This window comes from Heloderma suspectum, chromosome 2, assembly GCF_057233095.1.
Source record: "Heloderma suspectum isolate Gila_16-S chromosome 2, 16-S_ref, whole genome shotgun sequence".
Lineage (NCBI taxonomy): Eukaryota > Metazoa > Chordata > Lepidosauria > Squamata > Helodermatidae > Heloderma > Heloderma suspectum.
The window spans coordinates 83,227,716-83,242,059 of NC_139459.1; the positions used below are offsets into that span (position 1 = coordinate 83,227,716).

Sequence of the window (14,344 nt, forward strand, 5' to 3'; positions counted from 1 at the left end):
TTGTAAAGCTCTTAGTTTTTCATAACAGAAATGAAATTCTTGCCATCTTCTGCTGAGTAACTAATTGCTGGGGAAAAAAACAGTGCATTAAATTACTACTGGTAAATATATCAAATTAAATCTCATGTTATGCATCTGACAGAGTTGACAGTACACATCTGTCAGGGTACTACATGATCTGTTCATTGTAAACTGATATTTTTCTGTTGCTTGCTTGTAAGCGTAGGCATGCAACACGGGCATTCAGGGCTTAGTATGTTCATAAATGTTTGCAACAATGAATGGGGCAGGAGGAACACCAGCATGGAGTTAATTCATGCTGGTCCTTATCAATCCCAATAGTGCTATGTAGATATTCAGTTTAGCTCATGCACTCCCATTTGTACTGGGGTCTACACATATTCAAAATATGTAGCCTCCTTATATACACTCAGGGTGACCAGGGCCCCATCTACACGGAGGCACTTTCTGAGGTAATTCCATTTAAATCCAGATTTTTATGAAATCGGGTTTGCTCTTCCCGGGGCAAATATAGCCAGTAAAGCAGTGTAAACATTAAAAAAAAATCTGCTTTTACAGGGCAAACAACACCTGAAACAGCATTAGTTCAGGGTTGGGTGGGCTGAGTCCTGCAAGTAGAACTGAATGTCATCACCTGTGACGGTTCAGGGCAGCAAATGAGTGGAGCTTGCTCCCCACCCCTCTCCTCGCTCATGTGCTCAATAAAGTACAATGGAGGAGAATGAGTTACTTATGTTTAGCCAGCATCCCCACCTTGAGTCCACCCTTCCTCGGTTTGGGGGCTATCACCTTCCAAACTCATTAAACTTATGCACACATTTGCTGGTCCAGACATTTCAAAAAGAGCAAGCAAAGGGATTATCCTGACCTCTGTCTCCCCTCATACTCTGTAAAGTGCAATTGAACGGGATGAGTTACTTCCGAGTAGATGTGTTTTGGCCACTCCTCTCTTCGTGTCCACCCTTTCATGACATCGCTTTCCCTTCCGCCAGTCAGCGCTGCTTCCCTTAGCGCGTACTGAAGGCAGTTCAGGTCACACTCCCAACCCGCACTGAGCTGCTGCGATGGGAAACTCTGTCAGAAACCAGTTTGCAAAAAACTGGGTTTTACAGCATGAAAAACTGTGCTAGCTATGGAGAGGGGCGTGCATGCATCATGTGCCACGATTGCGTTGGGGGCACAGTAGAAACAGAGTAAATGTCCTGTGTAGATGGGGCCCAAGTGTCCTGCTTTACAAAGGATCATCCTCTATTTGAAGACCTATCAGAGGACAGTTCTCTACTTGAGCGTGTCCTGTACTTGAAGAGCTATCTAGTCCAAATCTGGTCTAAAGATAAAGAACCATTAGAAGGGAGAGCAGGGGCCCTGAAGTTGCCCATCATCAGTTAGTTAGCACCTCGACAGCAGACTGAGCAGGCACGCAGGTCACCTCATCAGCTTTCCCCACTGTGGAGAGGTGTATTGCATTTCTATTTTAATTACAGTTACTATTTATAAATTTGCATCTATATGTATAAATTGCATATGTAAATGCTATGCAAATTGGTGTCCTCCCTTTTGGTGATGCATGTCCTCTTTTTTGGCAATGCACAAGTGGCTAGCCTGTGCAGTCTATACTCTGCAAAACTGGCGTGGTGTGTGTATGGATGTACACCCCTCTGCTCATGGCAGGTTGAGCACATGCAGACTGAGGGCAGTGCCACTGGGCAGAATCCTGATTCACCACCACCATGCCCCATCCATTAATTTGTACTCCTAAATGAATACAGGGCTTTTGTTATAATTCATCCTGAAAAAATACAGCAATTATACCCTCCTCTTTCCTGTAACTATAATAAATCCATTGGTAGAGTTCAAATGTCAGGAGACAAGGGAAAGGCTGACTCTTTTGGAAAATACATCAAGTGTTTACTAATTGTTATGATCTATGAGGTGAGAAAGCAAAGGATTTTCTCAGGAAGGCCGGCCTTACACATTTTGGTCCTGTTCTGATTGGTAAAGAGTGACCTCCAGACAGCTTCCTGAGCCTTAAAGATGGTCTTCCATCCACCCTACTTTGGTTCTGACAATCCTTGTCTGGTCCTCACCGACCATTCTTCTTCACCTCCCCAGTCTCTCAGCCAAATCTTTCTGCTCCCATTTTGACTCCATCTCTGTGACAGTTCCCCATCCTTGTAGTTCAGGAACTAACTTAACATCAGTTCAAGAAGCATGAAAGAGCAAGTCCCTTTTCTTCCTTGCTGATTCTGAACTCCAACTGGCTGGGGTGGCCAGAAGCAATAGTGGACAGACCTCCTCTACTTTGAATAGGTATATAGAGGAAGTAACTTCAACAAGTTCAGCTTTGTCATCCCTTCATTACCCTTCACAGCAAGGGTACCTGCACCTGTTGGAATTCATTCTTCTATATAGGTATCCAAGGATCAGGAGACCCTCCCCCACCCCCCTTGACCTGCCTTTCCATATCTGCCAGTGTCTACAGTGTGAAAAAGTTGGGAATCAGTGCAGGCAAAAGATTTTCATGTATGTGGACTACAGAAGTTCGGTGTGGATACACATCTGACTCCAATTTCCAGTAGTCTCCAGGCCATAATGGCTTCTGACCCTGATGAGCTTCTCAACCATTACCTTGCTCAGTGTCACCCCTGCAAAGCTCCATACATTATATTTTATGTCTACAAAGGTTCATAGGGGGGAAAGCAGATGCACCAGTCGTGTGAAGATCATGCAAGTGTACACACATTGGGAACTTGCTGCCCATTGTTGCTTCCAATATCTACAGCAGGCCAAATAGACTCTTCAGTGGTTCAGTATTCTGGATTTAATTCTCTTATGCGGGGTGCTCTTTGGATGGTAATGGGTGTTACTTCACTTACAGTAAAATGTGGTAAGCCAAACCTGCTGTATTTGGAGGCTCTTCTTGTTCTGACAAGTGGGCCCCTGGACATCTGCCCCAAAGTTCTACTGAAATGGCACCACTTAGATCTTGGTATGATCTTCAGACATAATCATACACATTGATATATGGTGTCTTCCCCTTACACTGTGTAGGGAAAATATATGTGTAAAGCTAACCTTTGGCAGCTAAGAGTTCCTAGTTACAAAGCTGGTCCTGCTCTTTATTCTCATGTTGCAAATACCAGTTTTGCCAGTTTTTTCCCACTAGTCCATCATCACACCATTGCCGTTCCAAGCAACTTTTTCTTTTAAAAAATGGACAGAACATCTGCTTGAAAAATAAAGTTATTTACTTGGCATTGCTGTAATATTTGCAATATATTAATCTTGAAGGAAAGGAGCTTTATTGTTTGGCATCAAATTATCTCCCATTGACATTAACTCATTTAGAATTTCATTGCTGTTTACATAGCATTATTTTATAACCTTCTGTTCAGTATGCTTTTTGTTTGTTTGCCACTTGCCTTTGGGCCTATTTCCTCATGTAAGTGTCCTGTTGAAGGTACTGTTTTGCTAGTCCTTCCCAAGCACTGTTTATTTTGTAAAGACAAAGGGACATTGAATGAGAGCTGGCATAGCATAGTGACTGAGAGTCTGAGCTACAAATCATGAAGTCTCTGGTCTGAATCTTGCCTGCACCATAAACTAATTAGGGCTGCAATTCTAAACACATTTACTAAAGAGTAAGCCACACTGAAGACATCAGGACTTACGTCTGAGCAAATATGCATAATGCTTCACCTTAGGCAAGTCTTGCCTGTAATTAGATCTCACTGGCCCAGTTCCCATGATCACAGGGTGGTTAATATGGCATGGTGGCTTGTTAACCACCCTGCATGTGGTGGAGGGATTAACATCACTACCCTCAGCAGCGTGATTTGTTGTGTCATGCAAACCCAACCAGGTTGACTTGTTGCCACCCACAACCCAATAGTCCATGGGTTCTCGGTGGCTTGTTACCCATGGCAACAAGCCACCCTGGCTGGGTTTGTACAACATAACAAGCTGCACTGCAGAAGGTAATTATACTAATTTTCCTGGCACATGAGGTGGGGGGGAAAAGCCACCATGACTTATTTCCTCAGCTATGATAGTGAGAACCAGGTCATTGTGTCTCATCCATAGCCTCGCTTATTTGCAATATTACTCTGTCTAATGCTGAACTGTGGTGGGCTGTGCCAAAAAGTTTTGTAGCCCCTCTGAGAAGTAAGAGGGAAACTCAGTCTGCAAACTCAGGGGAATTCCCAGGTTTGCAAGTGTACAAAAAAACAAAAATGTTTTAAAAACTCACAAAAAATGGGATAGGAGAGCTGTACATGAGAGCTGTACTTTCACTCACCTAGGGCTGAGTGAAAATGGCCTTCCAAAACTGCCTGTAGTATTTGTGGTGAAATGGGGAGGGGAAGAAATTTGCCAGGGCGGGGAGTGAAATATTTCACATTGTGGGTTGGAAAAGGAACATTCTCAGAAAAAAAAAAATTAAGAAATTTTGGCCTAATAGTACTACATCCTCTTCCATGAACATTTAAATATATGTTGGAAAGAGCTCATGCAAGAAGGTTGTTCATGCAAGACTACATCAAAACAGTAGAGCTGAGGCCCACAATCCTGCCATGGTTGGACAAACACATGCACAGGTTTCACAAGGCTCCCTGCCCACATCTCCCACTGCGACTCCCTGTTCTTCACCAGTTGGCCACATCCCTGGCACGTGGAGCCACCATCCTCAGCATCTTTTTGGTTGGTCAGAAAGCCAGGGAAGGAGAGTCCCATTTTAACAGAAGAGTGAGTGGAAGAGTGATTGACAACAGAGTGCAAAATGGAATTTGATGGGTGGAGTTAGTGTCAGTTGAAAGGAGGAGAGGGACAGTTAGGGGGAAGTCTGAAAGAGTTAGGTCAGATCTACACCTTGTGTCCTGTCATTATGATCCCATCATGGTAACGCTATATCCCTCTTGTGCATTTATACTTTGTAGGACACACAATGGCATTTTGCGGTATTTTGGATAATGCGGAATAAAAAGCAGGAAATATCACTACGATAGTGGCATATAGAATGTGGGGCTTCCTCCCACAGAGCTTTTATCCTGCTATTGAAATTGCTCACTCATGGACGTTTGCGGGTCCTTTTCATGACGTTGTCAACCTCCAGGGCACATCCAGAAGTATTTCCTGGTTATTCCATCTCAAAAAGATCTGGAAATAATGAACTATCTATTTAAGTCAGATAGTTACACTATTAAAACAGCCACTAGATGGTGATGTTTCATTGATTTCTATGGAACCTTGAATTTTTTTTAAAAAAACTTCCTCTCTCAGCAATCATGTGGTCGCTATCTGGGAGCCCACTGTAAACACGGAAAGGCTCCACGATGGGAGGACTGGGGGGTGAGGGTTAGTGTAAAGGCAGCCATGTAAAGTGCCCCAACAGGTATCAGTGCATTTCAATACTGCTACAAAACAGTAGTATAGATCTAGTCTTAGTTGGGTTAGGAGAGAGAGAGAGACAGTAAGTAGAATTATGTGCCAGAGTTAGTTAAATTAGTGAGTGTCAAGGGCTCCTTGGAGGTCTCTCTCTGTCTAAACCAGTAGCCAAGTCCAGACACAGACAAAGGAATTCCTTTCAAAGCTTTATTCTTCTTTACAACTTAACAGTGAGTGAGTAGAGTCAGACACATGGTGTAGATGAGAAGAGAGGGAGAGAAGTTATTGAAAGTAGACATGTAGTGTTAGGTTTTTAGAGCCATTGTTTATTACTATTTATTAGTTACTGTTTGTTCTGGATGTTGAACTGTTTCATAAATGAATTCATGTTTATTCTTTCAAATACCAATGTTCTGGTCTGGGTGGATTTAAAGATTGGCATGTGTCACCCCATGTGTTGGCTTTCAATTACATAGATAAGGATTGAAGGATGAGAATCCTAGTTCTTTGTATACATCAGTAAATGGTAATTAACCCTAGCCCTAAAAGAAGTGGCTATCTGAGCAGCACTCAGTAAACATATAATCATTTCAAGATCTTCAAGCAATACCATATGTTTAATGTAACACAACAATGCAATTATAGGATCAAGAGGTAAAGATCGTTGGATCTATGATTTGCCTTCCATGAAAGCAAGGGACCTTCCCCAAGAGGAAGGGGTCCATTTGTGGAAGTTCCCTCTGTCTGATTTTTAGGGATCCCCACAACTTACACCATTCAGCAGGGGAATCTGACTCTTTGGCCCATTCTACATGGCCGATTTAGTGCAGAGTGACAGCACATCAGGGTCATTGTGACAGATGATGCTATCACCAATCTGCAGCAACCCCGCAGCTTCCCTCTGGAAAAGATGCATTTTCAGAAAGTCCTTTCAGTGCATCTTTTTTCCCGTGTAGTTCTGCTGCAGTGTGCCCTGTCCCCCCACATTAAATCTTGGGTGTGCCTCTGTGACCTGGCAGTGACCTAGTCAAGGAGTGGGTGTGCCCCCCCATTTCCTCCTTTTCCCCATTCACAATAGCACAGTAGCTGCTTTCACTGAATGTAGCCTGTTTTTCCCATTCATAAGAGTGCAGTAGCACTTTTTCAGGAATTCACAATAGTGCAGTAGCTGCTTTTGCCTGTCACGGTATGTAGCCTGTTTTCCCCATTCATAAGAGTGCAGTACCACTGTTTTGAGCATTCACAATAGCACAGTAGTTGCTTCACCCATTCAGATTATGTAACCTGTTTTCACAATAGCACAGTATCATTTAATCTTTCAGAATATCCCAATGGTGGATGAGAGCAGAGAGGTGTGGGGTAAACTACAGGGGCTTAATTCAGCACTTCCAGTAAACTTCCCTGAGCAGGGGAATGTAGATAGGGGTGGGGAACAAGCCTCTCTCATTGGCTGAACAGCACCTATGGGGTTGATGACATTCACTTCAACTCTGCCCACCCAACCCTGAAGTATGAGGGTTTCAAGTGCTTGAAAGCAGTTTAGGTAGTGTATACTCCACTTTTCCTGCTTCATGTACCCCTGACGGACCAAAGCAATTTCATGAAAATCCAGATATAACCAGAAGGCAGTTCTCATTCTGTTTCCATGTAGATGGAGCCTTTGTGTAGCATTTTCAGAGGACCAGAGGGGCTGCCCTGGGAAGATGTGAGCCAGGAAGTCCACTTCTGCCAGCACAGTTGATTCAGCTTAAATTTGGATCCAACCCCTGATATCCTACCCTTATTTCTTTAATTTCTATATTTGATCTTAGCGCTTCAGCTAAAGCTATGGAAAGTAGAAATGACAATGGTGATTAAAGGGCAATCCTGCCTGATTTGTTGTTGTTGTTCAGTCGTTCAGTCGTGTCCGACTCTTCGTGACCCCATGGACCATAGCACGCCAGGTCTTCCTGTCCTGCACTCTCTCCCGGAGCGTGCTCAGGTCCATATTCATTGCATCCGTGATGCTATCTAGCCATCTCATCCTCTGCCGTCCCCTTCTCCTTTGGCCTTCAGTCTTTCCCAGCATCAGGGTCTTTTCCAGGGAGTTTTCTCTTCGCATTAGGTGGCCAAAATATTGGAGCTTCAGCTTCAGTATCTGTCCTTCCAATGAGCACTCAGGGTTGATTTCCTTTAGGATGGACTGATTTGACCTCCTTGCAGTCCAGGGGACTCGTAAGAGTCTTCTCCAGCACCACAGTTCGAAAGCATCAATTCTTCGGCGCTCAGCCTTCCTTATAGTCCAGCTCTCACAGCCATACATTACTACTGGGAAAACCATAGCTCTGATTAGACGGACCTTTGTCGGCAAGGTGATGTCTCTGCTTCTTACTATGCTGTCTAGGTTGGCCATAGCTTTCCTCCCAAGGAGCAAGCGTCTTTTAATTTCATGGCTACAGTCACCGTCTGCGGTGATCTTGGAGCCCAAGAAAGTAAAATCTGTCACTGCTTCCATTTCTTCCCCTTCTATATGCCAGGAAGTGATGGGGCCAGATGCCATGATCTTAGTTTTTTTAATGTTGAGTTTCAAACCAGCTTTTGCACTCTCCTCTTTCACCCTCAACAAGAGGCTCTTTAGATCCTCTTCGCTTTCTGCCATTAGGGTGGTATCATCTGCATATCGGAGGTTGTTGATAATTCTCCCGGCAATCTTAATTCCGACCTCTGATTCATCCAACCCGGCATTTCTCATGATGTACTCTGCATATAAGTTAAATAAGCAGGGTGACAATATGCAGCCTTGTCGTACTCCTTTCCCAATTTTGAACCAATCGGTTGTTCCATGTCTGGTTCTTACTGTTGCTTCTTGACCTTCGTACAGGTTTCTCAGGAGACAGGTAAGGTGGTCTGGTACTCCCATCACTTTAAGAATTTGCCACAGTTTGTTGTGATCCACACAATCAAAGGCTTTAGCGTAGTCAATGAAGCAGAAATAGACGTTTTTCTGGAATTCTCTTGCTTTCTCCATGATGCAGCGAATGTTGGCGATTTGATCTCTAGTTCCTCTGCCTCTTCGAAACCCCGCTTGTACTTCCGGTAGTTCTCGGTTCGCATACTGCTGAAGCCTAGCTTGTAGGATTTTGAGCATCACCTTGCTGGCATGTGAAATGAGCGCAATTGTGCGGTAGTTTGAACACTCTTTGGCATTGCCCTTCTTTGGAATTGGAATGTAAACTGACCTTTTCCAGTCTTGTGGCCACTGTTGAGTGTTCCAGATTTGTTGGCATATTGAATGCAGCACTTTAACAGCATCATCTTTTAGGATTTTAAATAGCTCGGCTTGAATACTGTCATCTCCGCTAGCTTTGTTGTTACTAATGCTTCCTAAGGCCCACTTGACTTCACTCTCTAGGATGTCCGGCTCAAGTTCAGTGACCGCACTATCATGGCTATCAGGGACATTCAGATCTTTCCTGTATAGTTCTTCTGTGTATTCTTGCCATCTCTTCTTAATCTCATCTGCTTCTGTTAGGTCCCTGCCTTCTTTGTCCTTTATCATGCCCATCTTTGCACAAAACGTTCCCTTGAGATCTCGGATTTTCTTGAAGAGATCTCTAGTCTTTCCCATTCTGTTGTTTTCCTCGATTTCTTTGCATTGTTCATTTCAGAAGGCCTTCTTGTCTCTCCTTGCTATTCTCTGGAACTCTGCATTCAGTTGGGTATATCTTCCCCTTTCTCCCTTGCTTTTCGCTTCCCTTCTTTCGTGAGCTACTTGTAAAGCCTCATCAGACAGCCACTTTGCTTTCTTGCATTTCTTTTTCTTTGGGATGGATTTCGTTGCTGCCTCCTGAACAATGTTATGGACCTCCGTCCATAGTTCCTCAGGCACTCTGTCTATCAGGTCTAATCCCTGAAATCTATTCCTCACCTCCACTGTATATTCATCAGGGATATGATTTAGGTCATACCTGAATCCTGCCTGATACCCCTATAAAAATGAAATAAATCTGATCTAATCGCATTAAATGATACAGATGCAGTCAAAGTTGTATAAATAATTTTTGTCTATTCCCTAAATTTACTCTCCCATTCAAAATTAGTCAAGTACTCAATACAGATATTCCCATTCTAAATGTTCAAAGGCTTTTTCTGCACTTAAGAATAATAGTCCACAAGTGTTTTGTGTGCGTGGGTGTGTGTGCTCGCTCACTCGCGCATGTACATGTGTGTGTGTGATCTTTACAAAATTAGGTATATTCAGTAATTTATGTATATTAATTGATAGTTTACTATCCTTAATAAGCCCTATTTGGTCTTCATCTATATATTTCCTTATAATTAAGTTTAATCTTATTGTGAGGATATTTGTCCATATTATAAAGTCTTGATTTAACAAAGCAATGAGTCTGAATGACTCTAGCTTTAGTAAATCCTTGCCTTGTCTTGGAATTACAATTATTTTTGCTTCTTATGCCTTGGAAAAGATTAGTTTTTGCATTACCTCATTTAGCACATTTAATAATGGACTGGACAATATATTAGTTAAAACTTGGTAATGCTCTCTAGTAAATCCATTGGTCCTTGGTGCTTTATTTGTTAATACTATAATCATTGTATGAGTTCTTTCATGGTAATAGGACCCAACAGGAACTCAACATCTTGTGCAGTTAAATGCAGAATATGTATCTATATATAGTTATCTATCTATATACCAGGTGGCCCAAAAGTAAATATACAGTTGTTTAGAATGTTGATGGGAGGGGGAGAGAATGTGCGAGTAGAAGATGTGTGGGTGGAGTCAGAATGACAATTGGGAAGAGTGAGTGACAGGGAGTGACAGTTAAATCAGTTAAGTGTAGAGAGTGAGGGGAGTGAGGCCCTCAAGTAGGTATACAGTTGTTTAGTTGTTTAGTTATTTTTTTTAACTGATATTGTGAATGATGGCAGCAAACTTGAGTCAAGAACAAAGAAAGTGGATTCTAAAGCAGTACTGGAAGACTGAAAATGCTGAGCAGGTGTGCACAGCGTGGCAAGAAGCATCTGACACTCCTCCACCAACACGTCTGACAATTTATTAGGGATGTCAGAGAATTCCGCCACGGATTTCGGGGAGGCCAAATGCCAGTGCATTCAGCCCCCCGAAATCGGTGGTGGAACGGCCTGCCACCCCCCCCCCCGGGACGAGACTTACCTGGGGTGGATCTTCTGGGTGGCGGCGGCGGTGGCTGCGGTGGCCGGTCTTCTGACCGGCTACCGCCGCCGCCATTTCCAGTTAAAAAAAAAAAAAAGGAGACGTGATAGGCTACGTAATGATTTACATAGCCTATCATGGCTAGGTTAAAAAAAAAAAGTGATAGGCTACATAAATGTTTACGTAGCCTATCATGTCTGACTTAAAAAAACCCAAAAAACCGCGCATACGCAAATGGCGGCAGCTACAGCCACTACCATTTGCGTTCCTTATTTTGGCACGTCTTAGTCTACGTCAAGATTTACATAGACTAAGACAGCAAAAATAAGGGAAACGCAAATAGCATAGCGTCCACTACGCTATTTGCGTTCCCCTTATTTTCGCTATCTTAGTCTACATAAATCTTGACGTAGACTAAGACATGCCAAAATAAGGAATGCAAATGCAAATTTGCATATGCGTGTTGTTGTTGTTTTTTAAGTCAGACGTGATAGGCTACGTAAACATTTACGTAGCCTATCACGGCTGACTGCAGGGACGCAAACGGCGGCGGCTATGGCCACCGCCATTTGCGTCCCTGCTAGACAGCGGCCGGATGTCCGGCTGCTGGCGGAGCCGGCCGGTGGCTCTGCAGAATCCCTGTGGAGCGGAGCCAGCCGGCCAGGATTCCGGGTGGAGGGACAGAACGCCTCCCCCCCACCATCAACATAATCCACGAATAGGTAAGTGACTTTCGTACATCCCTACAATTTATCATCTTAGAAATAAATTTGGAGCAACAGGTGCAGTGGCTAATGCACCAAAATCTGGACATCCTAGGATGTCTATGACAGAGGAAAATGAGATGAGAATCGCTCTGACATTTGTGAACAGTCTGAAAAAGTCCACACGACATGCGTCTACGCAGCTATCCATACCTAGAATGTCCTTGCAACGCTTGATGTGTAAATTGAAATTGAAGCTGTACCATCCAAAACTGTTACATGGTCTTCTGGAGGACGACCCAGACCGTCGGTTGCAATTCTGTGAGATGATGTGTAACCAAAACTCTAACGAACCAGACCTTCTTTATAAGATCATCTGGTCAGATGAGACTTCTTTCAAATTGTCAGGCCACGTGAACAGGCATAACTGTGTGTATTGGGCTGATGAAAATCCTCATTTGACTATCACATCTCAACTGAACCAGCCAGGCGTCACAGTGTGGGTTGCACCGTCCAGCGAAGGTGTTGTAGGACCGGTTTTCTTCGATACAACTGTGGATAGTAACAATTACCTAAACATGTTACGTGACATGGTAGTGCCACAACTCAGAACCAGGGCGAACTTCACCGAACTGCTCTTCCAACAAGATGGTGCACCTCCTCATTATGCTTTTGCAGTAAGGGACTATCTTGACAATACCTTCCCACAGCATTGGATCGGACAATGTGACAGCATTAAATGGCCACCACGTTCACCCGACTTAACACCAATGGACTTCTTTTGGGCGGTCGTAGTAAAGAATAAGGTTTTTGAGAGGAATCCCCAGACAGTGGACAAATTAAAAGAGTTCATCTCGGAAGCATTTATGGACATTGATGCAGACTGGAATTTGTGTCATACTGTGTGTCACAGTGTTCTGGACAGGTTCGAGGAATGTTGCAACATTGATGGAATACATTTCAAGCACTTATGAGATTAAACAGTGTTAAACAAATGTAAATGTAATAAACAATGTAATAAAATGCAAATAAACTATACTGTATACCTACTTTTGGGCCACTCTGTATATCCCGCAGAACACTTTTCTGAAAAATAAGTACTGTAAAATTATTTAAATTTATTCACAATATCTCTTGAAATGGTTATAATTATGTCTGCATTACTTATTTGTAAAACCATATTATTATCTTGTTTCTTTCTTTTAACTAGGAGGCTAACACTTTATCCAGTTTATTACCTTTTTCAATGACTCATTGCTTTAAATATTGTAAACTGTTCCTCATCTCCATACAGTTAATTAATCTCAAAGCTTCTATCTCCTGATAAATCTTTTGTGAACACATTTCCTCATGTTTCTGCTCCAAGAATTTGTACATTAAGTTCTTTTATATCCCCCTTCTTCTTTTTTTAAGATATGAGGCCTTCTGAGTAAGAATTCCTCTCACCACTACCTCAGAGGTTTCCTAAATTGTAATTCAACTATCCTCTGGGGTATTATTACATTGAAAAAGTCTTCTAATTTATGAGTTAGATCTTGCCTCATTTCACAGATCTTAATGTACTGTTCTTACCCCAAGACAGTTCCAAAACGACTGGAGCATGATCTATGTAAATTTGTAAACTGATTTCTATTTTATTTACTGATTGTATAATAAATAGTGATGTAAAGATTGAAGAATGAGAATTATTCATGACTGAAAAAAATGTCATCTCTATCCACTATTTCTTGGATAGAGAAAATAGAAATTACTAATTTCATCTCCTGCTCATAGAAGACAGACCTGACTTTTCTCCTTTGCCCTTTCTCTCACCATGTTAAATAGCTTGAATTGATGAGCAAATACATTGCAAAAGTTAAATTGAACCATATCTTTAACAGCAAATTTGTGAAGAAATGAATCCTTGTTTTTAATAGAGTTGCTGTTTTTACTTGTGGTGTTAAGAGCTCTGTTACAGGCAGACATTCAGCAGCCTGGCAATGTAAAGCTTGATCCTGTTGAATTTCATGCAACTGTTAAAGGCAGAGAGAGCCTCTGTCAGGAATAAATGTGGCAACAACCTTAGCTTTTAAGCAATAAACTATGTTTGCATCCTATAATCAGTCTGTGAACAAAATAAGGAGGATGAATCAACTGTGATAGCTCTATTGAATCTCTACCAGCGGGGCAAGTCCCTCTATTAGATTCCAGGAAACAGATAGACAGGTTGGCTGTCCAAAGTTGTGTTGCTGATATCTCCCATATTCTCTGTACCTTGCTTCCAGTTTTAAAAAGTAACCACAAGCAGGTTACTTTTAAAAAGTTTTAAAAAGTAACCACAAGCAGGGGGAGACATTCATGTTGCTGCATGTTCTGTTTCCAGTAGGGATGTACAAAAGTCACTTACCTTTTTGCAGATTGAGTCGCGGTGGGGGGGGAGGCGCTCCGTCCCTCCCCCCGGAATCCTCTATGGGGGGGGGGAGGTGATCCAGTCCTCCCCACCGGAATCCTGCCTGGCCAGCACCGCTCCGTGGCAGCTCCGTGGAGCAGCCGGCCAGGGCCGTCCGCAGCTGGAGTTCTGGCCGCGGACTGGCTGGTGCAGACTCAAATAGCAGCCGCCATTTGCGCCCAGACAGGCTGCCGTGATAGGCTACATAAGTATTTATGTGATAGGCTACGTAAGTATTTACGTACTATTTACATAAGTATTTATGGCAGGCAAAAACAAACAAACAAACAGCGTATGCAAATGGTGGCAGCTATTTGCGTTCCCCTTTTTTTTGCCATAATAGCCTACGTAAATATTTACGTAGGCTAAAACAGCAAAAAATAGGGAACGCAAATGGCGGCCGCCATAGCTGCTGCCATATGCGTATGCTGTTTGGGGGTTTTTTTGCTTGCCATGATAGGCTACATAAATACTTACGTAGCCTATCACGGCAAACAGCAGACCCAAATGGTGGCTGCGGCAGCCAGTCGAAAGACCAGCCGCCGGAGCTACCGCCACCGCCGCCACCCAGAACATCTGCCCCAGGTAAGCTTCGTCCCGGGGGGAATCCGTGGGGGGGTGGGGAGGCAGGCCGTTCCG

General features: G+C 43.1%; 1 long non-coding RNA gene across 7 annotated transcripts in view; it reads left to right on the forward strand.

The window, feature by feature from the left end:
- Positions 1 to 14,344, forward strand: part of LOC146352413 (uncharacterized) — a 53,839-nt gene that overhangs the window by 20,692 nt on the left and 18,803 nt on the right. The window lies entirely within an intron of this gene.